This window comes from Protopterus annectens, chromosome 7.part0 (assembly GCF_019279795.1).
Source record: "Protopterus annectens isolate FY-2018-M chromosome 7.part0, PAN1.0, whole genome shotgun sequence".
NCBI classification, from domain to species: Eukaryota; Metazoa; Chordata; order Ceratodontiformes; family Protopteridae; genus Protopterus; species Protopterus annectens.
Window position 1 is genome coordinate 929,921,861 of NC_056739.1, and position 23,331 is coordinate 929,945,191.

The window sequence follows — 23,331 nt, forward strand, 5'->3', positions numbered from 1 at the left end:
ACACATGCATATAGTGGACCACAGTGGTAATAATAACAGGATGCAGTTACATTGATGGCACCATGCTACCAATGTTGGAGTATTTCAACATAGCACATGTATGGAAACAGATTTAAATAATTATCAACCAATAGGACATACATCCCAAAGGAATGGTGAAATCATCACATACCAGTTGAGGTGGGTATTTAGTCTATTGTTGGTGATATGGTGGCAGGGAGAGAAAGATGTCAATTAACAACTAGTATATTCCTGTAGTTCACATTACTTTCCTAGTCAGTGCTGTTATGTGTACCTTACAAGTATTACTACACTACCCTATTGCCTTAGTTTGGACAGTGATATGACTGTCGTTATCTTTATACATGAACTGGTTTTACCTGCAGTATACACCTTTTACCTGGTATTCCTCTGGAGGAAATGTTTGTTAACACTATTTCTACACATACTCCCAAATTACAGGTTAATGTTGTGCACATACCTGTCCATCTCTTTCTGCACAGACTCTGGCCATGTCTGGACCACATGCAGGTGAACCGGGACATATGTAGACTATTGCCCTCTTCAACCTTTAATGATTTACAACACTCTTATACAGGCTTTCCTACACAGTTATATTATTATAAGCACAGTGTGGGTGACAGTGATCAGTGATACCTTATTATTCAGAGCAACTGCAACACTCACAATTCCATACAATACCAGAGTAAACAGTACCAGTACAGGGTATCAAGCTTTTTATTTCTCAGCACAGTTTTCGTATCCAACGTACCTGTGAGAACAATGTTTGTTACGACTACATGAATGTTGCCACACAAAGTACCAGATTACACATTAGTATTGTGCACATACATCTCACTCTGTTACTGTACACACTCTAGTCACAGCTTGATAACATGGGGGTGTAGATAGGACATACTTGGCTTATTACTCTCATAACAGTTTTGGGAGTTGCTAGAGTGATAGGTTTGTTGTCATAGATGTGTGACAATCAGTTGTATTCCCTGTTTGCTGCCTAAACATCTGGGATCATCCCACTGACTTCCCAGGGGGACAGGCAGCAGATATGGACTCATATACTGGACATTCTGGTCTTATCTGTACAGTTGTGGGGTATGATTCTGTATGCAGCCTACTTCCACTCCCAGGATTCAGACCATGGCTGTGTCTGCTAAAACTAAAACACTGTCCATCACAGTTGTGTGTGCTATATAGATATTGCTGTCTATCTCCTATCTGCTTTCTTATAATTCTCCTGTGGTTTTACATTCTGACCTTGTATTACAACACTCTTATACAGGATTTCCTAGACAGTTATATTTTGCAGAAAAGTGTGGGTGACAGTGATGAGTAGTACCTTATTATTCAGAGCAACTGCATCAGTCACAATGCCATACAATACCAAAGTAAACAGTACCAGTACAGGGTATCATTCTTTTATTTCTGGGCACAGTGTTTGTATCTGACAGACCTGTTGGAACAATGTTTGTTAGCACTATCTGAATGTTGCCACACACAGTACCAGATTCCACATTACTATTATGCACATACATCTCACTCTGTTACTGTACACACTCTGGTCACAGCTTGACAACATCTTACTTGATATATTTTCTTTTTTTACCAAAGTATGACTGACATTGTCTTTTTACCCATGTTCTATATCTTTTACCTGGAGTGTTTTTATTAATTCTTGTTATATTACTATGCTCAGCATTCATGATGTAACCTGTTTTGTGTATTATGCTGGATGTACTGTATTTGTATAACTTGATGTTGGAGCTTTTCTCCCCAGGCCTCCGCTGAAAATGGACCTGGTCCAGTCGGAATTTCCCAGTTAACAAATGTAAAATAAATAAATAAATTATTACTCTCATAAGATTTTGGGGAGTTGCTAGTGTGCCAGCTTTGTTCTCATAGATGTATGCCAATCAGTTGTATTTCCTGTTTGCTGCCTATACATCTGGGATCATCCCACTGATTTCCTAGGTGGACAGGATGACAGGCAGCAGATATGGGCCACTTTACTGGACATTCTGGACATATCTGTACAGTTGTGGGGTATGATTCTGTATACAAGACTACTACCACTGCCAGGATTCAAACCATGGCTGTGTGTGCTAAAAATGCAACAGTTTACTTCTCAGTTGTGTGTGCTATTTGGATTTTGTTGCCGGATTTTCACTGTTTTCTATCTATGTGTCTCTTGGTTGTACTAAATGACCTCTGGGAATTACACCAGTCATATACAGACATTCCTGCACATTTTATTTATGTTGCACAGTGTGGGTAATAGTGCTTAATACAACAGTACTATTAAGTGATTGCAAATCTATATTACCATATGATACCAGAGTATACACATGCAGTCCAGCAGTTAGACCTTTACTGTCAGGCTATTATGCTTTTATTTACATACAAACTATATAAGACTATTCCTGCCATATTCCCCGGTGTACGCTGTACTTGCCTTAAACAATACAGGTTTTAAACTGGCAATTACCTTACTAATGCTTTTAGATTTATTTCCTATGACAGTACATGCAAGAGTATTACTGACCTGCCTCGAGTCGCAACCACTCCAGGCGACAGCCATGGGCTTCCTGGTTTGCAGCCCACTCACTTGCCGCTGTGAAGGACATAAGAGGAATATTTAGCCATACCTATCCATAATATACATGAGCTGGCAATTATTAAACAGGTAGTGGAGTGATACTTACACACAGGTGGGACAGCTCCTGCCATTCTAGCCTCTTGGATCCACTGCTCCAAGAGGTCCCCCTTACGGTGCTTCAGGTTGGCATAGTGGTGCCTGGCCTGCTCACCAGTTCAGGGTATGCCAGTGGCACTGGTGAGGTCATGGGTAAGATGGTCCCAGGCTTCAACCTTATATTGGGAACCCTGGTACTGGCCCTGCAGCAGTCTCTGCTCATGGTCTTTGACAAGGAGTCCTGCCATGATTCTGGACTCCTGGATGCTCCAGCGCTGTGCCCGGAAGCGCACTCCCTCTCCCCTTTCTGCCATGGTGCCAGCAAGGGGAAGCTACAACCAGTTATGAGATGTATTCCTGCCTGTTGGGTTTAAGTAGGGCCGAATTCCCACACTTTGCCATGATTGGCCGGTTTTGAAAAGGCTAAGCTATGGGCAAACCTGCTTACCTAAGGTTGGCATTGTTTAAAGGGGTATACCACTGGGCACATTGAGTTAGCTGGCCTAAACACTGCTTACACCTCCTAAGCTGGCCCGTGCAATGCTTAGAATTGCTTAAATTTGACTTTGCATTATATTTGCTTTTTGGCATTGATTTATTATTCATTACATCTTATATATATATGTTTGGTATCCATGATTCATGTGTACACTGTATGGGGTCCTTGAGTTTAGTAGGGGACATCAACACTCTATTACATTTACACCTCACATCTGGGCAAACTTCAGTACTCCAGTTCACAGATTTCTGTTATGTAGTGGGTTATAGAACATTTGACTGTATACTGATTCCTTTCACATGTTAAGTTTGATTTTACTATAGTGAGGATTTTTTGGTGATACCTCATTCTTATGTACTGCTGTGATGGCTTGGTGGTTAACTACTGTGATTATAGTGTATAGGGTCCTGGGTTCAAGATCTGCAAGGCTGTTTATTTTGTTGCTGGGGAGAACAACTGTTGGATAGAGAGTGATTAAGGCACTTTAAAGCAGCTGTAAGTGGGTTTGCACGAGGGTAAGCAATGCTAACCTCCAGTTAAATATGTTTACAGAAAGTTAGCTTCGGTATTGCTTAACCTGTGTAGGCATTGCTTACCCCCGCACAAATGGGCTTAAGCCCGCTTACTAGTGTTTACATATGCTTACTACTGCTTAATAGTGCTTACACTTGCTTACTAGTGCTTACTCCCACTTACAACTGCACTGATTTAGACAGTAATGTCTAATGGTTCTTGGGAAGGTGGGGGATTTGGAAGCTGTATGGAGTTATCATTCATTACACATTTTACCTTCCATTTGTATTCATGATTCCTGTGTAGATATACTATATGGGGCACATGTGATTATCTGTGGACTTTGCAACATTATGACACTGACACCTCATATCTGCATTTAATGCAATACTGCAGTTCACAAATATGTTATTTAGTAGGTTATGCAATTAAAATATTGGTCATAACGTAATTTGACATGGAAAATGGAATATGCTGCAGTGGGACTTGAACCAGGAATGTCTGCTCATAAGGGGAATGCTCTGCCCACTACACTATTGTGATACAGTTTGCTGTTGTTTGTCTTTTGGCTTTTTCTGGTTAGGGGTCGCCACAGCAGAAATCCGTTCCGCTAATGATTGGCAGTTGTTTTTTTTATGGTGTCGAGTTGTCAGCCCGACGTCCAACCTTCAACGAAGGCACTCCCATTCAACGAGGGTCTTTTGAACACCCACTCAGTTGCAGGGTAGACATGCAGACTCCACACAGAAGGCACCCCCAACCCAAGCCAAGAATCGAACGGGAGAACCTCTTGCTGTGAGGCAACGATGCTACCGCTGCACCACCGCGGAAGACACACTATTGCAATACTGTTTAATTTGCATATATCTTCCTTGTTATCCTCTTCAGCCATTTAAGCTGCATTAACTGTAACTAAGTGATGGGCAAATCTGCGCACCCACTGTTAGCTTTATTCAGATTCATAAAAAGAAAAATGATATGTTTATTTTCTTTGTATTTACTATTGCTGTTGTACATGTTGGAGGATGTTGCTGTGGGTATGCGGACACCTATGAGCGGTCTCGCTCATTCTTTTGGCCTTTCTGCTGTTCTTCATTGTGTGGGCATGTATATTCTGAAAGCTCTGCTCTCAGATACGCCTCCTGCACTTTTACTCACTCCGTAGGAGTGTAGGATTTGGAGCTCAGGCAGCGCGCCTTCATTAATATGCATGCACGCTGCCGTCCTGCTCCTAAACGCCCGCTTCCGTGCAGGACTAAGCTAGTCCTGCATGGGAGATTAGTAAATACGGGGTCTATGTCTCTGTCCATCAGAAATGCAAATATATACATAAGCATGTTTTGAACACTATGATTGTCAACAATGTTCTATGCTTTTTGATGGTTGCCTGCAATGATTTTGAAAGCTGAGGGGTTGGATGTGTGTGGGTTTGTGTGTGTGTGGGTTTTGTGTGTGTGTGTGTGTGTGTGTGTGTGTGTGTGTGTGTGTGTGTGTGTGTGTAGGTGTGTGTATGTGTGTGCGTGCGCGCGCCCGTGTGTGTGTGTGTGTGTGTCAACTTTGCTCAAGAATGCTGAACAAAGCCAAAAATAATGGCAAGACAGCAACCCAAAATTAGGGACAATTTTTAAATATTACTTGAAGTCATATAAAAAGCTCACAGAACAGCAGATTTTGCATTACATCTTCTAAACAGTAAGTACAAGCTTCTAATTTCTAGAAATATTTGGTGATTGTAATTTGCTGTCATTTACCAGAAAATTGAAAATTTTATGAGGGACAGAGCAAAAATGTGAGGCAGAATCAGGGGCATTCTGTAAAATTATAGACAGCTGAAAAGTATAATGAGAGAGAGAGATGTGTGTGTGTGTGTGTGTGTGTGTGTGTGTGTGTGTGTTTGACAGAGAGAGAGAGAGAGAGAGAGGAAGAGATGGAGATAGAGAAAGGAGAGTTAAAGTAGAATGCTTTACTTGTTTATGTGATGAGTGACCACTGGTCACTGCTGGCAGCAGTCATTTGGAGTCTACTAATCAAGTGCAGAGTGGTATGCATATGTGGGTGTGGCAGGAAGTGGGACAGTTAAGGTTTAAAGCTCCCCCCGTGGTAATACTCTTCAAAACTCTTATGGGCAGTGGTGGAATTAGAATTCTTATTTCCAGTTAAATTGCTCACATAATGGTAGGGCAGTGAAGGAACAAGAACTGTTGTTATCCTAATATCTCTCTGCATATTGGCAAGCAGTGATTGGATTAGAACTATCACTCACTTGGGATTCTCCACAAAACCATTACACTGTCATCATATTTCTTTGCTTATCTGCTTTGCTTAACTTGACATCTTCCCTTGTCATGTGACACTGTAAACAAAGCAAAGACACACCCAAACAAACAGGCACATGTAGCAAGAGAGATACACAAACAGAGAGAGGGTGAGAGAGTTTAGACAAAACAGGTAGTGGGAAAAGAAAGAGGTGGTAATAGGTAAAAAAATAACAGTCTGTAAGATCCTTTCAATAGACCTAATTATCAAAGCTAGGCAGAAATGTAGAAATATTATAAAGAGATGGAAAAGGAACTATAATGTTAGATTTGAAAATGGAAGCCTTCGGTGATGAAAAATGGCTGACTTATGCTGGTTAGTGAAGAATTAACCTATCTTTCATACCAGAGTGTTGCAACAAACCAAGGAAACTGATAAATGTGGTTTCTATATTTCTCCTGTGGTCAGCTTCCTGCAATCCATGCAGAAGAACACAATAACACAAACTAGTCACCTAGTTGCTAGTATTTGTAAAATGGGATGTGTGGGCCTATCTTTGTCTTAATTTCTTGCTGTTTTGCAGTGTTACTATACATACACAGTCTCTTATTACTATTACCTTGTATTATTGATGGATATGATTTCAATTTTGTTTTGTACTCCTGGTAGATTGTTTCAATACTTGCATAAACCTGTATATCTCTAGAGCCCTGAGCCAAACTACCAGTTTATTTTATGTTATTTCATGTTGCATTTTCTAAAATATAGTTATAAATATTGTACACTTCCTTGTTTATATTATATGCCTGCTGTTCTTTGCATACCATACTTCAAAGCATACAATCATCTTGTCCACTCCTCTAACTCACTTAGCAAACACAAACAAAACAATACTCTTTGCCCATATAATTGTGCAAGAGCTGTATATAGAAGTGCACTTTAACCACCCTCTCAGTGGAAAATATGTCTTTCAGGGCAGTATGCAAGTGGGATGAACATATTAAGTGAGTATTCACTGAGTCAGTATGCCTGAAATTATACGCTAAACTGAACAATTTTTTGAATAAACAGTCACAAAATCTGGATTGGAAATCCTTATCAGACACTTATGAATATTACTGTAGGATGTTTTAAAAGAAGTTTAGTCAAGCAAGTGCTTCACAAAAACTAAGTAAAAACAGTTAATGGTTCTTTACCCTGCTTTACAATAAAACTGCATGTAAATTCTCTGCAAAAACAACAAACAGTATTTACTTTACTATAACATTTTCACTCTTTACAATAAAAAGACACTGTATATCCAGTGAGCTAGTGAAATACATGAGAGTTATTCATATGAATGTGACTATGTGATGTCATGACATTTTTCAGGGCAGAAACACATAAAAGGGTTCCAAAAACTGAAATATAATTGCATTCAAAATTAAAGGTCTCGCTATGGAATAAAATACTTGCTTCAAAACAAATATAGGTATTATGAAAAAAAAAACTTTTGTGGAAAAAAATATTATACATGGATAACTAAAAATTACACAAATAATAAAACATAAATACATTAAACTGGCTACAAATAAGCGTAAATCAGGTGCAGCTTAGCTTAGTAAATAGCACTCCAGTTCTTTGTATCTTACCTGGCCTTTTCAAGTGGAGTAAATTAATTTAGAATTCATTTCTTCTGCATAATGAATATCAGCAAATTACATTTCTGGAAAATATCCAGGTGACAAAATCAAACAACAGATGAAAATTTCACTGACAATAACTTAATATTTTAAAAGTAAGCATGCATAACTATGCTTAAAAGCATGAATATGAAATGTATAGAAATTAATGTTTCAAAAAGCCAATTTACACAACTTCACAGCACGATTCCATTAGGAAAATTGAATGGTTTGTAATGCAAACTACCTGAATAAGCACCATTTTAAACAAGTGATAATTTTCATTGATTAAATCCATACTTGGGCCAAACAAAAATAAATACTGCACAATACAGTTCAGCTTGAAATACTGTTGCTTTGATTAAAAAGCTACCTGTTTTTAAGCCATAAAATCAGTAACATCTGAAATATCTGTTAGGGATGTTGAAGATTCTACTTTCAAATTAAGTATCTTAGTTTTTTATTTGAACAGTCTTTCTTATTAAACTTTTGTCAACATAAAGGTGTCTGGTCTATGATCATGAATTTAAAGTGTAATCTTCTAGTTATGCATATCATTTAGGAAAATGAATGCATGTTTTGCTGAGTCCAACTTTGCATGTCAGAATTACACACTGTTGACCAAAGCAACTTATGTCAATATGATGACCAACATGGTGCTTTACTCACCTTCTCATTTAAATGGTTATTGATCTGTTATGAATATGCACATTAACTATAGTAAACATATAATGATATTTGTTGAAAGGCTATGCATTTAATAATACATGGCAGTCATCAGTGGCCTAAAATAATCAACTTTGCTGGCTATTAGCTTTACTCCAACTCCGAGATAGGACAGGACTGAAAGAAGAAGCACTCTTCACATGCTTTCTGGTATCATTGTGAGGGAAAAACCTTCTTTTGATGAATTAGCTCTGTAAACTCATATGGTGTTTTATGCCTACTGCACAGAGACTTCAGTTAAGTTAGAAAAAAAATGCTATTAAATCCGAACATTTTTAAAATTCATGCTATATTAATGCAGCTAACATAACAGACTCTTCTCGCAATTTCTAGTTATGTAGGTAAGACAGACTAATCCTGTTCCAGGGATCAGTGCAGTACCTGATATAGGTGTCCTGTCAAGGCAGTGCAACACAGAATGTGATATCTCTGAGATGATAAGTTTCATCAGTCTTAGAGTTTGATTCTCTCTCTCTCTGCTTGTGTACTGTTTGACTCTAAGCAAATCACTCAACCAGACCAGTGCTATTGGATTATATTTAAAACAAGTGGGTCTTATTAAGTCAAACATGAATAAAATGAAATAAAATTCAACCATTCATTCATCTTTATTTGGTTACCTTTTGAACAAATGTATCTTCAGTCAGACAAAGCTTTATCTTTTGGTTATCAACAGGGTGACCTAAGTACATACTCATCCAGATTTGATAAAGAGCACACACCTATTTAAAGCATAATTTATGCACATAGAATCATTTGTAGCACAACATCATGCTCCTTAACAGTATAAGATATATGCTTTGTCAGATAACAATCCGTTTATTTAATGACACCCACGTTTTAACCTGTCGACTTATTTATTTAAAGCATGTTAAATTCACAGCATAACCAAAAACACATATTCACAGCTAACCCAGACATATTCATTTAAAGAGTAACCTATGCATAGCCTCATTGAATGCAAAACCCATTCACACATTCATTCTCAGTTAAACCCATACACATTCAGGTTATAACCTGTGGACTCCGTCATACTCACGACAACTTGTGTGGACATTCATTCAGATGCAATGAAATCTGTATGTTCACTTATTCACAGTTCGCATAAACAGTGGTTCATAGACCATATCATGTCAACACAATGAAACTAATCTAAATGCCTGAAATTAGACTTTGAGTGCAACATATTTTTTCACTCACCCCAGGATGGTAAACAGACTGACAGTGGTATGTTAAGCAAACTAATCATGTCTGTAAGAGACACAGAAGAAATGGACACCATTTATGTGCTCACTTTTTGGTAATATTCACCATACTTTAAGGTTGCTGCCCAAAATCTCATTTTAGAGCAAATTTGGGCTTTGTATTAGAACACTACTGTGCAGAAATGGGCTTGGTGAATGTGATTGGCAGGTGAAGGTCTTGTGACGTACCATGGTAATCATGTCCGATTGACAAGGCATGCAGATTTCAATGTGGCATTATGAATATTCACAGTGAGTACTCAGTATGTGAATATACTGAAGAAAACCATCATTGTCGGGGAGTTATTCTGTTTTATTATTTCTGTTTTATTAAACAGACATCATTAAACAGAATTAAACAGTGTTACTTCATAGCCTGGCACAATTTCAGTATTTACAGTGTCAAGAAGTTAATGTTTATCTGCTGCAGTCTTCTGGAACCAGAGCAACATGTTTCAACCAGAGCTTGACATAATGTTAAGCTTAAAAAAAGAAAATCAAAGCCAACAGCAGTAGTCTTTACAGGCCCCCTTGCACCACCCCAAATTCGCTTTAGTATTGTTTTGTTGGCCTGGTTATGTCATGCTTTAACTTTTTTTTGTTTTGTAATTATGTATAAACACCCATTAGTACTTCTGATGATAGTTTTGCACTGTAATTGCTTTTGCAGGGGGGGCAGGCCCGTCTGCACCCCCCCCATGTTTCTTTACTAAAATTGTCCATGTTTCTTTTCAAACATTTCATGCATGGGGTATGTACAAGTTTTTCTCTTAGCTTTTAGCTCTGAGCAATTAAGTAATGTCAGTATATTTATATTTGCAATATTTCGCTTGAAACGGGTAGGGACAAAGATTTAAGTGTGGTACTTGTAATGTACTGCATTCCGTTGCTGCTTTTTAATGTAATTAACAGCGATGACTTTTCCACTAGCTTGTTTGTGTGAAAATTACATATAAACAGTAAAGGCGCCGTGTTGGGCTTCTGACATATATATTCCATACCTCTCAAGTGTACCTCATTACGATTACGAGGAACATACCTCATCTGAGGTCTTAAAAAGTTCATGTTCCTCAAAGTTCCACATTGAAAGTGTCTGTCACACATTCAGTGTTAGGAATTTTTTTAAGCGAAATCCATGGTAAATATAAATTAATCATATTAATTCATTAAAGGATCTTCTTTTTAAGTAAAACCAGCATATTTCAACCATCCTATGACCTTCCTAGTTGAAGTTGTTAGTAAGCCATTAGTATATGTTCCACATTTTGCCCATTTGTTCCATATTATGAAGGTGAGTGTTCCTCATTTTGGAGATGGAAGGTTGAGAGCTATGATATATTCATATTAAGCTATACTTTGCAATCAATGTTTGACATATTCATTTGGCCGAGAGAGGTCTATTTATGTTTATTCAGAAGTAGACAAACAGTAAACGTCACGCGGAGGGTGGTGGGCAGTGTTTCCCACGGCTCATCTGGTGGGGTAGTGTTCTAATACAAAACCCAGATTTGTCTATCTGATCAATGCTAAAAAGCAGTACAAAAAATGTTCATATATTAAAACAATTTACGTCTATGTGGCCGGCCTTATGGATAGGTATTTTTAGAGCAATATTTCTTTAAAAATAAATAAATAAATGAATGAATGAATAAATGAATAAAGCACCCCTACTAAAAGAAAATTCATCCATAACATGAGTGTTGTGGGGGGGGAAGGGGAGTGCTCTAGTCAAGTTAACTTTATGTTCACGTCATGTCAATTTTAAACATTGTGAGGTCATGGGAGTAGAGACCTTGCAATGCTAAACATAGGCATGAAGACACCTGAAGGAAGTTATTCTTTTTTTATTTATTTTATTTTAGTTTAAATTAAAATAGGAACCAAGACAACATCTGGACATGGTGCTACAGGGCATGCGGAAGTCGTGGTGATTGTTATTGCTGTTTGTGAAATAATGGCAGAAGTGATCAACCAGATATATTTTGACAATATTTATTTGGCTTTGTGATTTGTGTGGAGCAAATCGATTGGAATAGTTTAACCTGTGTGACAACTTGTTTGTGTGGAGTGCAGAGCATTTTATTAATTCTACAACAAAGCTGATAGTGATCAACCAAATATTTTTTGACAATATTTATTTGGCTTTGTGATTTGTGTGGAGCAAATCGATTGGAATAGTTTAACCTGTGTGACAACTTGTTTGTGTGGAGTGTGGACCATTTTATTAATTCTACAACAACGTTGATAGTGACCAACCAAATATTTTTGACAATATTTTTCTGGCTTTGTGATTTGTGTGGAGCAAATCGATTGGAATAGTTTAACCTGTGTGACAACTTGTTTGTGTGGAGTGTGGAGCATTTTATTAATTCTACAACAACGTTGATAGTAATCAACCAAATATTTTTGACAATATTTTTCTGGCTTTGTGATTTTTATGTGGAGAGTGGAACATTCCTATTTTAGGCAGTATTTACCCCTACACAGATTGTCCCTATTAGACTATGTGACAAACATACTAATTACAACAATAATGAAAGAGCATACATCTTACATCTCCTTTTTCTAAAACAAAAATAAATGACCTTGTATGGCAGAATTTTCAATTCGGTTCACTAAACTCTACAGATTTTACACTGCTTCTTTGATAATGTGTTTTTCTTTTCCATTATTTTTGTCACTGTGGTTTTTGAATGTGTGTTTATAATTAGTATTCCACATTCCTTCTGGATGTGGGAACAGTTATTTGTTATTTGGTAGCCAAATGTAATGCTAATTAGATTCCAGATTTTTAGCAGGGTGTACCTATGTTCCAGTGGCCTTTATTCCTATTTTAAATATATGTGTGCTGTGTGTGTGTGTGGGGGGGGGTAATGCTATACAGGCATCAGATATCATGGCTAAAACTGCTTGGTGGGGGGTGGTTGGCTGGACCCTCTTGTCATTTGCTCAGTTTAAACAGGCACTATCTGGGTTTGTAGGACTAGTCTACATTTTTGAGAAATAAGATAATGTAACTGGATTCCTGAAATGCAGAGACAGTTTAGGCATAACTGTTGTGGCTATCTTCTGTGGAGGAGAATGACTAGTTGTCTGCTGCTGTTTGTTTGTTATTTTGGTTTGAAGGACTAATGTGATTTTGTGAAGCAACATGCAATATTTAATGTGTAGCAACTGTTTGGAACAAAGGTGAAATACATTACAGGGTATTCCTCTTTTATCACCATCAGATGTCTGGATTGTGCATAGAAATGGCTATAACTAATTGGTGGGGGTTGCCTGGATGAAAGTAACTGAGCCTGTTGTCATAAGCATCTTTCAAAAAATAATGGATAAATGTTAAATGTATAACAGAATACACAGACATTCAGAACTTCATGGGCTGGTGGTCCCCACACACCAATGCTAAGTGGATGTTGACATGAGCTTAGTAATCATCTCTGCCCTGAACCCCCACCTAATATAAATCCAGCCCTGCTCATAGATGTACACAGAAGATTGCTGTACTTGTGTGGGGGGAAGGGATGATGTCATTATTTCTTTAACATTCCTCTAAAAAATCAGAGGCCACTATATCTTGTTTTGGGCTGAGAACATTGTGATCATTATTCATTCCTCACAAACTTCATATGGGTGCATGGAGGGACACTATAACTGCTGTAGGAGCACTGTACTGTTTCTAGGAGTAACAAATTGGAAACTTTATTGAAGTCATGTTTTCATTTTCCTTACAATCAAGCATCTGATGCATATGCAAGTGTCTGTCCTATGGGGAGAGTAAATAAGCATGCTGTTTATATATGTCTGATAGCAAACAGGTTATAGGTTTAAAGATTAGTACTAGGTTAACTACCCTCCTGAACCATTTTAAGCCTAGGTAATTACCCCATGTGAGAATCAAACCTTGCACCTTGCGTTTGCAAGGTAAACACCTTAACCATTACACCAACCTCCTCCCCTAGAACATCGAATCATGTTCTATTTCTTTTTTCATTTTTGTCTCAGTCTGATATCAGAAGAGTATACAGAAGGTCGCTGTCCTTTGGGAGGGTAGAAGATGAACAGACATGATTTATATAAATATGACAGCAGCAGCAGCTTGAAATATGATTGTGGATATTTGTGCCTTAACTTTAATTCCCATTTAATATCAGGAGGATGCACAAAGTGAGTATCATTTTGAGGTGGGGGCAAGGGGGCAGGTATTATTCCCGGATATGATATATGTATCCTCACAAGCATTTGCCTTCTCATTTTACTATTACTGTTTTTTTTTGTTAATTTGAGCATTAAAATTGATTTTTTTTCTGTACTTGTAGAAGAAGTTTGGAAAAAAAACTGTAAAATGCACCTCAGAAAATCTGTAATCCCATGGCTTCTGGGTGACTCACAGACCCCAGACCCCCATCTTAATTTAGTTATTACAGTGTAGAATGCCACAGTGGTGCAGCGGTAGCGTTGTTGCCTCACAGCAAGAGGTTCTCCCATTCGCTTCTCGGCTGGAGTGCAAGGAGTGGCTTTTGTGTGGAGTCTGCATGTCCTCCCCACGGTTGGGTGGGCGTTCGAAAAACATGCGTAAATGGGTGTGCCTTCATTGAAGGTTGAACATCAAACTGGCACCTTGGCGTTCGTAAAAATCTACTGCCAATCATTAGCGGACCGGAGTTCCACTGTGGCGACCCCTAACCGGGAAAAGCCGAAAGACAACAACAGTGTAGTCTTGGTCAGTTAGGATATGCTGAAGGGATGTAGGAAAATGAAGTTGAGGGATAAAACTAAATTTCTTTCTTTGAAGATATTTTTTGTTCAGGCAATCATTGGATTAAAAATGTTTAAAAAATAAGTATAAAATGCACCCCAGAGCATCTAGAACCCCATGGCTTAATACAGTTATTCCAGCTGCAGTTATTACAGTGAGGTCTTGGTCAGTTAGAATGTGCTGAAAGTGTGCAGTAAAAGTGGAAGAGTAGGGCTATGTTTCTTCCTTTGATCATAATTTTTCTTCATTGAATCATTGGATGACAAACGGTTGTTCAAAAAACTCTGAAATGCACCTCAGATTCTGCATTTGTTTTCTCCACAGTTAACATGTTGGATGGATGAATGAATTAATAACTGCAGGACAAAAACAGACAAGTAAGATGCACTGAAAAAATAAGTAATCTGCAGTGTGAGTAGGCCCAGTCAGCTTGTATGGGGGGACAGAATTGGAGGGGTGCACCTTTCCACCTGGGGCATCAATTTAGAAATAATACAACTACTGTGGCTCTATTAAGTTGGTGAATATGGATGAAATGCAGATGAAAGAAAACACCCAACCCCCATGCAAGTATGGTAAGGTGCAAGATCCAAAAACATGTAACATTAAAAAAAAAACGACCAGTACACAATTCAGCTCCACAGCAAATAAAATTTACTTCATGAAAAATGTAGGTTTCAATACAAAAATAGAAACATCAGCATGACAAAAAAATCAATCCAACACCACAATGGTGTAAAAAGCCCTTGGCCTTCATCAGTGTGTATAAAAAATGCTGACAATTCTAAACAATTTATAGGGCAATGAATGTTGTTGTTGTCTTTAGGCTTTTTCTGGTTAGGGGTCGCCACAGCGGAACAGCAGTCCGCTAATGATTGGCAGTAGATTTTGACGAACGCCGAGGTGCCAGCTCGATGTTCAACCTTCAATGAAGGCAAGCCCATTTACGCATGTCTTTTGAAAGCTCACCTAATCATGAGGAGGACATGCAGACTCCATGCAGAAGGAACTCCCCGCACTCCAGCCGAGAATCGAACGGGAGAGCCTCTTGCTGTGAGGCAACAACGCTACCGCTGCACCACCGCTGCATTTATAGGGCAATGAATGCACACCATAATTTAAGTAAATTGGCTCTTAAAGTTGTTCATTAATCCCTGGGCAAAATAAAGCCCCTAGTTTAATAATCCACATATGTTCTTTATTGTTTAATAAAGAACGCAAACCCTCCTTGTATTTAGACAACCCCCATACGCTATCTATGATGGTGAAAAAAAATTTTGCAGTGTTATGTTTAGGACAATGTTTGTATAAAGCACTGGTCATTTTACAACATCTAATATCACTTAGATGTTCTGATATTCGCAACTTAAAGGGTTGTGAGATTTGTCTGACATAAAAAGCAGAACAGGTGCATTTGGCCATATAAATAACCCAATCTGTGCTACAATTGCCATAAACCAAAATATCATAAACATATGGACAGTTAGATGAAGTGAAACTTTTTTCTTTAGGAACAAATTTGCAGAAACTACAGTGTCCATAGGGGAAAGAACCCAGTAGCTTAGTCCCATCCAATATAACTTGTGATGGAATCTGATCTCTATTAAACACTTTCTTAAAATGGTTTAACCAGCCTCCCATGGTTTTGCCCTTCCAAAAGGCAAACCTGCCTGTCTTAGGTAAAAATTCTTGTATCTTGTCATCCAAATTTAATATATCCCAATGTTGATGTATAATATTTTATAAATGGGTGGTATTAGTTCTAAAATTCATGCTAAATCTAATGGATTGTGCTATTGATCTATACTTGTCCTCATATTTTAATAATTCTGATCTACGAATACCATGTATAGAACTAAATGCCCATTGGACATTGTATTTGGAATACCCCCTTCTTTGGAATCTAGCTATCATATCCTGGGTCTGCATCTCATGATCATCTTGCATGGAACAAATTCTTTTTAGTCTCAAAAATTGTGATTTGGGAATATTGTCCAACATATATTGTGGGTGGCAGCTGGTTGCACATAAGAATGTATTGAATTGAGGATTTTTCCTAAAAACTGAACTTTTAAGGGTTTCATCCTCTATCACAGTAACCTTAACAACTTGAAATGAAATTTCCTTAGAATGATAGTTAACTGTGAAATGAAGGCCCCATTTGTTCTTGTTCAAATACTCTACAAATTCAAGCAAAAAGGTTTCATCCGAATGCCACACTAACCAACAGTCATCCAAATAGCGACGCCATATATCCATGGACCCCAAAAATATATTATGGCTAGCATCATAAATTAAATCTTCTTCAGTATAGCCCATAAAGAGATCTGCATAGATGGGAGCAAAAGAGGCTCCCATCGCAGTCCCTTTCAGCTGTAAATAACACTGATTATCAAAATAGAACACATTTTTGGGAAGAACATGTTCCGTGAGACATATCAAAAAAGTATTAAATCCAGGGCGATATACTGATGCTCGAGTTAGCCAATAATCCAGGGCTAAAAGACCTGCCCAGTGAGGAATGTTGGTATAAAGTGCGGAAACATCCAAAGTAAACAGCAATCAGCCATCTTCAACCTGCATATCATTAATAATAGTCAAAAATTCCACGGTATCCTGAATACGGGACCAAATTCAAAAAAGGCTTAAGATATCTGGTGAGGAAGGCTGAGAGGGGTTCCGTCAATGAACCCCTACCCGAAGCAATAGGTCTCCCGGGAGGTTTATGAAGATGTTTATGTATCTTTGGTACCATATGAAAAATTTGCCTAGTGGGGTTTACCACAGTCAAATGATACCTATCATCCCTAGAAATAATGCCCTCCACATATGCCAACAGTAAAAACTGATCAATTTCTTTTTTTAAAAAATGATGTAGGATCCATGGCCGTAAATTGATAAAATTGATGGTCCGATAGCTGATTGATAGCCTCCCTGTGATACATGTCCCAATTACAAACCACCATGGCTCCCCCTTTATTAGCCTGATTGATAATAATCTGCTTATTACGGCAAAGCCTATTTAAAGCTTGTCATTCCATATTGGTCAAATTATCATGCCCAAAATTAGAAAATAAAATTTGGGAAAAATGTAAATCCTTCAACACCAAATCTTGAAACATGGTAATGTATTTATTCATGGTGGGGGGGAGGGGGGGGTAAAAGAAGAAGCTCTAAAATGAAATGACAATACATCCTCATCACAATGACCAGTCTGACCAAACAATTTTTCAAATTTAAATGTCTACAAAAAGAGATAGCATCCTGTGCAAAAGTATATTCAGACACTGTGTAATTAGGAACAAATCATATGCCTTTATTCAATAATTTGCATTCATCTTGATTAAGTGTAACTGAGCAAATATTATACACATTAGAACTTATCCTTACCTGCGCACCATCATCTGCAATATAATTTCCAAACTTGTGCCTTCTGCTGGTGTGTTTCCTGCTACCCCTTCTAAGCTTTCTAAAGGGAACTCAACATTCCCTTTCTTTTTAGGTGGAGAGTGGGATAATGTAATGCCCTCATTATCTGCAGCTGAGGATAATTCATCACCAGATGTATCAGAGAGAGTAGTAGATTTTTTTAAAATAGATCACTTTCTTTTCTTTTTATGGTTTACCAACAGTGAGGATTTGGGGTTACTGAACTGAACAGACTTTTTAAGTTCAAAAGGTTTGCCTGTCGAATAATCCTTAACAACTCTCTGAAATGTTTTAACCATTCTATGTTTTAAATCCTTTGCTACTGTCATCAAATCCCTAGAGAGTATAGAATTTGTTGTGAATAAATAGGTTCCTCTTGATAAAATTTAGCCTTTTCACACAAATCAGTAATAGTTTGGGTAAGGGATAATATTCTACATTCATAGAATGCCGTTAGAACTAGAACAAATGCCATAGAGGCTAAGTGTTGAGCTGCATGCCATTCTTTTTGTAATAAATCATCCATGCCCTTAACAAATGGATTAGATCATAGTCCCCTTGGTGTTACATATTTACTAGAATAAGCCTTAAACAGCCTCAAGTGCCAAATATTAGTTCTTAATTCCCTCATATCCCCAGATAACTTCTGAAAAAAATCCTAACATGAGGATCAGTGCTTTATACAAACATTGTCTTAAACATAACAGTGCACATTTTTTTTCACCATCATAGATAGGGTATGGGGGTTGTCTAAACACAAGGAGGGTTTGCATTCTTTATTAAACAATAAAGAGCGTATGTGGATTATTAAACTAGGGGCTTTATTTTACCCAGGGATTAATGAACAACTTTAAGAGCCAATTTACTTAAATTATGGTGAGTATTCATTGCCCTATGAATTGTTTAGATTGTCAGCATTTTTTGTACCCACTGATGAAGGCCAAGGGCTGAAACTGGTATACTTTTTACACCATTGTGGTGTTGGATTGATTTTTTTGTCATGCTGATGCTTCTATTTTTGTATTGAAACCTACATTTTTCGTGAAGTAAATTTTATTTGCTGTGGAGCTGAATTGTGTGCTGGTCATTTTTTTGGATGAAATGTAGATTACCACAGTTCAGTATATTCAGTTTATCAGAAAAAAGATTCACAGGTTCAAGAAGTAAATATAGTGAGAGTCCAGTATGAAAATGTTTGCACATTGCACAAACTGATATGACTTTCTCATGACTATAAAAAGAACAGGTTAAGATAGTGTCACAATGCATGGTTAACTTTAATGGATGAACAGCATGCCTGTCACCCTCTTAGAGCAACAGATCTGGACAAAGCCATATATAAAAGTGGGACAAAGGCCAAAAATAGGGATAATTTTTAAATATTGCTCTTACAAACTTAGAAAGTTGATAGAATAACAGGTTTTGTATCAGCATGAATTTTCTGAAGGGTTTGAAGTCTGAAAATCAAATGTCTATCATTATTTTCCAACTTCAGTCTTTAATTATTTGCCATTAATTTGCCAGAAAACCCTAATTTTATGAAAAATAGACCAAAAATATGAGGCAAAAATCTGGACATTCTGTGTAAATCTATACAGCTGACAGGTATGATGAACAGCTTTCCAACACACAAACTCATGTGCATTCAGCAAACCATCCTATAGTTATCTCCCTATAGATAATTTTTATGTTTACTTTGAGGCAGGAGACTGGGTATCTACAGAGGCAGACTTGCTTAGGGGAAGGGGGGAGCAGCAGCTGCACAATGAGGCTCATGTATAATTCATAACATTTACTTTATTTTAAATTTTTCCTCATCCAATGGTACCTTGTGCTCACATTCTAGGCCAGTCATGAACCAGCAGTGCCTGGCCATTGGCTCTCAGCTAAGAAAAGTTCCAGCTGCAAGTACAGATTGGCAGGTGACTGTCCAATCTTTTTATTTTACTATATGGCTTCCTCCTCTTCTACCTCTAGGCAAACTGCTCACATCATTCATTACAGTAACAATGTGTGATGGTTGTCCTCATGTTTGTGTGCATCTTCCTCCCTTTCTCTGCAAAATACAGCCAAAATGCAACATATACCAGATGTTCATACAATACAGCAGTATTTTGCACAAAATTTGAACAGTAACAGTTGCATGTTTCTACTCTGTGTTTCATAACAGGGGGGCAAAGTCTGCCACCTTTGCAGGACCCTATGGGTCAAAACATGATCCTTACAGGAGTGTAGAGTTTTTTTATTGGGATCATGTATGTGAAAGATATGCTTGGTAACATTTTATGTCTGATGGTGTGCCCTGATATGCAAGTCTTTTGGCTAAGCTGTGGTCTCCATGCTACTTTGAGAAGCTATGGGTTATAAAGGATATATTGCATTACCCAACAAATGTCACTTTGATATGTTTCATGTCTGGAATGCCTATTGTAGGGCATACTCAGATCAAGTGTGTGTGTGTGTGTGTGTGTGTGTGTGTGTGTGTGTGTGTGTGTGTGCGCACACGCACACACATCAGTTGTGCTTCCAGACATTAGTCACACACATTCATGAAATGCCCATGATGGTCAAATACCACTTGCATGTTCACAGAGTGGAATATGAGATGAGTAAAATACTGTGGCATCCTTGGAGAGCATGGACCGCCACATGCAAGCAGTCAGTAATGATAATGATTCCAGGAACACATGTTCTTCTGTGGAATACCTTCATTACAATGGTCCTCTGAACAACACTCTGAGGACATTTATATATTCCTCAACCTTACTTCCTGATGCTTTAGAAATAACCACTGTCATAATCTTGGTTCTGAATGGTGTTGGTTATCATTTTGCAGTATGAATTGTTCTCATCATGGCATAGGTCATGAAGGTAGTCAAGGGTCACAGCATCTATACAACAAGGTGCTTATAGGTGGAAAGGGGTAGTATATTATAACTGTATGATATGTTAATTCTGTACAAATTCATGGTGTTTACAGCTCTGAGCTAATGGGGTGTGAAACTGCTACATTTATGCTGCCATTGAAGAAGGCATGGTTTGCTTTAGAAAAATAAATAAAAGCAGGTCTCTTTGTCTCTGCTGTCACATCAGCTGTTTGTAGGCTGGCGTATCATTCATGACACATATGAACTATGCCTTGACTTTTATACATTTGCTTGCTCACTCTCATGGACACTATAGATAATGCCCTGCATATGTGCATCGTCTGGTCTGTGCTTCATATAACACTGTTTGTGAAGTGGTTGCTCTCCTTTAGATGTTGTTCTCCAAGTGCCACTATTCATTTCACATTGTGTTTTTTAATCTCACACAATCATTGTATGGAGATACTCTATTTATACTGCAATTCTTGTTTGTAAAATAAATGTGTAGACCCTGTTAGGAAGGTGACTGAGAGATGTGGGTAATTCCACAGTGTTCACATGTATAGAGCGAAAACCCAAGTGACTATTATTAAGCACAGAGATCCTTAAATGAATATTGTTAAGCTTTTGAAGGTTAAGTATTGTGAATGTGCTGTACTCACATTAACAGACTGTATAAAGCATTTATGAATGAGAAAGGTGGCCAGTGAGTCTTAAAAATATTACCAAAATAAAGAGATTATGACAATATGGGACATTAACTATGCTGGAACTGTCCCAAACCTATATGCACATATATTCATCCATAAGTTAGCTCATGCACATTAATTTGCAGTGTTATCTGCACATTTCCTAATAACCTAATATGTACTTATTCACAATATAATCCTAAAACACACTTGCTCACAGCATAAGATGCACATATACCTTTTCCCAAACATAAACTACACACAGTCTCATTTACATGATTTTATTCATTTTGTTATATTTGATGAGCAGGTAAGCAAACTGATGGAAAACCCTTTTTCAGCCAAAATCTGGCCCAAAGACACATGTTATGAAATAATTACCAATAAGGAGTATACAGTAAGTAACAAAATAGAATATAGTGCACAATTTTACATGTTTTCAAAAGAAACATAGTAGAACAGAAAGAAATGCAATGTTGTATGCTTAAAACAGCAAAATTGCAGAACAGTGGTAAATACAGGTTATATAAAATATATGCAAACTTTAGGGTCTATATTATGATATCGCATGCTCAGAAGAGCAAAGGACACATAACTGACCCCATGTAAGAAAAAGCATACAATGTTGAAACCTCAGAACAGTGACTTTTTTTCCCTTGGAAAAAATCGCTCTTCCAAAAAAAAAAAAAAAAAAACAACTGTAAAACATTACATAATGTGTGGGGCTTCGCACCCACCCCCCAATATGGGGGACTGTGCCCCCCCACCCCCCTACTTAAATATACCCACTCTGAGATCGCACTACAGTGCTGAAAATGGCAAAGTAGTGAAAGCGGCCAAGCAAATTCTTTCCCAGGGAAAGAATTTGCTGGAAAGCCGCTTCGCTATTTTGCCTTTTTACGATTTTCAGTTCAACAAAGATACATTCAACAACCTGCATCTGTGACAGCATAATAGGGAGCCAAACTTTACACATTTAAATATGCTTCAAATATTTTAGAGGAATTGTAGAGATAAGGAATAGTAGTAAAGGGTATTAGATAAGTAGGTAAAGTGAAAGGGAGAGCGTTAACAAAAATGAGATATGAAAAACAAAAGAAGAGGACAAAATGAAAAAAAAGAAGAATCGGTTCAGATAGGGAAGCAGTCGCTTGCACACGCACACACATTCACATTGGTAAGTAGGATGTCTTAGTCGGCAGAGTTATTTACAGTGAGATCCTAGGGATGAAATATTCTGACTAAGAATACAATACAAAAGAAGAAGAAGAATGAGAAAAATATGTTATCCGTGAGCTACTCTGGTAGTGCTGAAGGATGAAGCCCTGACTTATAGCCCAGATAACAGGAGTCAGTTAGATACACAGACAGATAGCATAGTGGAAGGGAGGGTGAACATGCCTATTGCTTGGGGCAGAGACAGTGATGATAAAGGCAGATTTGCTTTTAAGCTTTATTGGAGGCCAGAACTTGGTGTGATTGCTGGCCTCGGCATGCAAAACATCTAAGGGAGTGGGGTGCTCTAGGGCCCCAGGTGGACATACCTTTACAGGCCATAACTCACTGCTCATCCAGTCTTACAGTTCAAAGTCACCATGTCTGGGGAGGTTATGGCCTGGGGGAAAAAAAACTTGGTATGCAGAACAGGAGATGTGATGCTGCTAGCTGCTAGTTTTGCTCCATGTTCCTACTTCCCCTTTTCAACCTTCCAACTACCAAGGCAGTAAATCCAGTACTGAAGGAGAAGTGCTGAACAGCTGACTGTCAGCCTGAGGTATACCAGGGACACAAAAAATGTTGACCTTAAACAAAAAAAAAAAACAATAATGTATACAAATTAAGAGAAGTTTATATTTTATTTGTTGACTGGGCACCTCCACTGGATGCAAGTGTCCCTTTTTTGTGACAACCTGGGAATACTACTTAGTTAAATAACTTGCACACTCAGTTACTCACAACATTATCTGTACACCCCCCA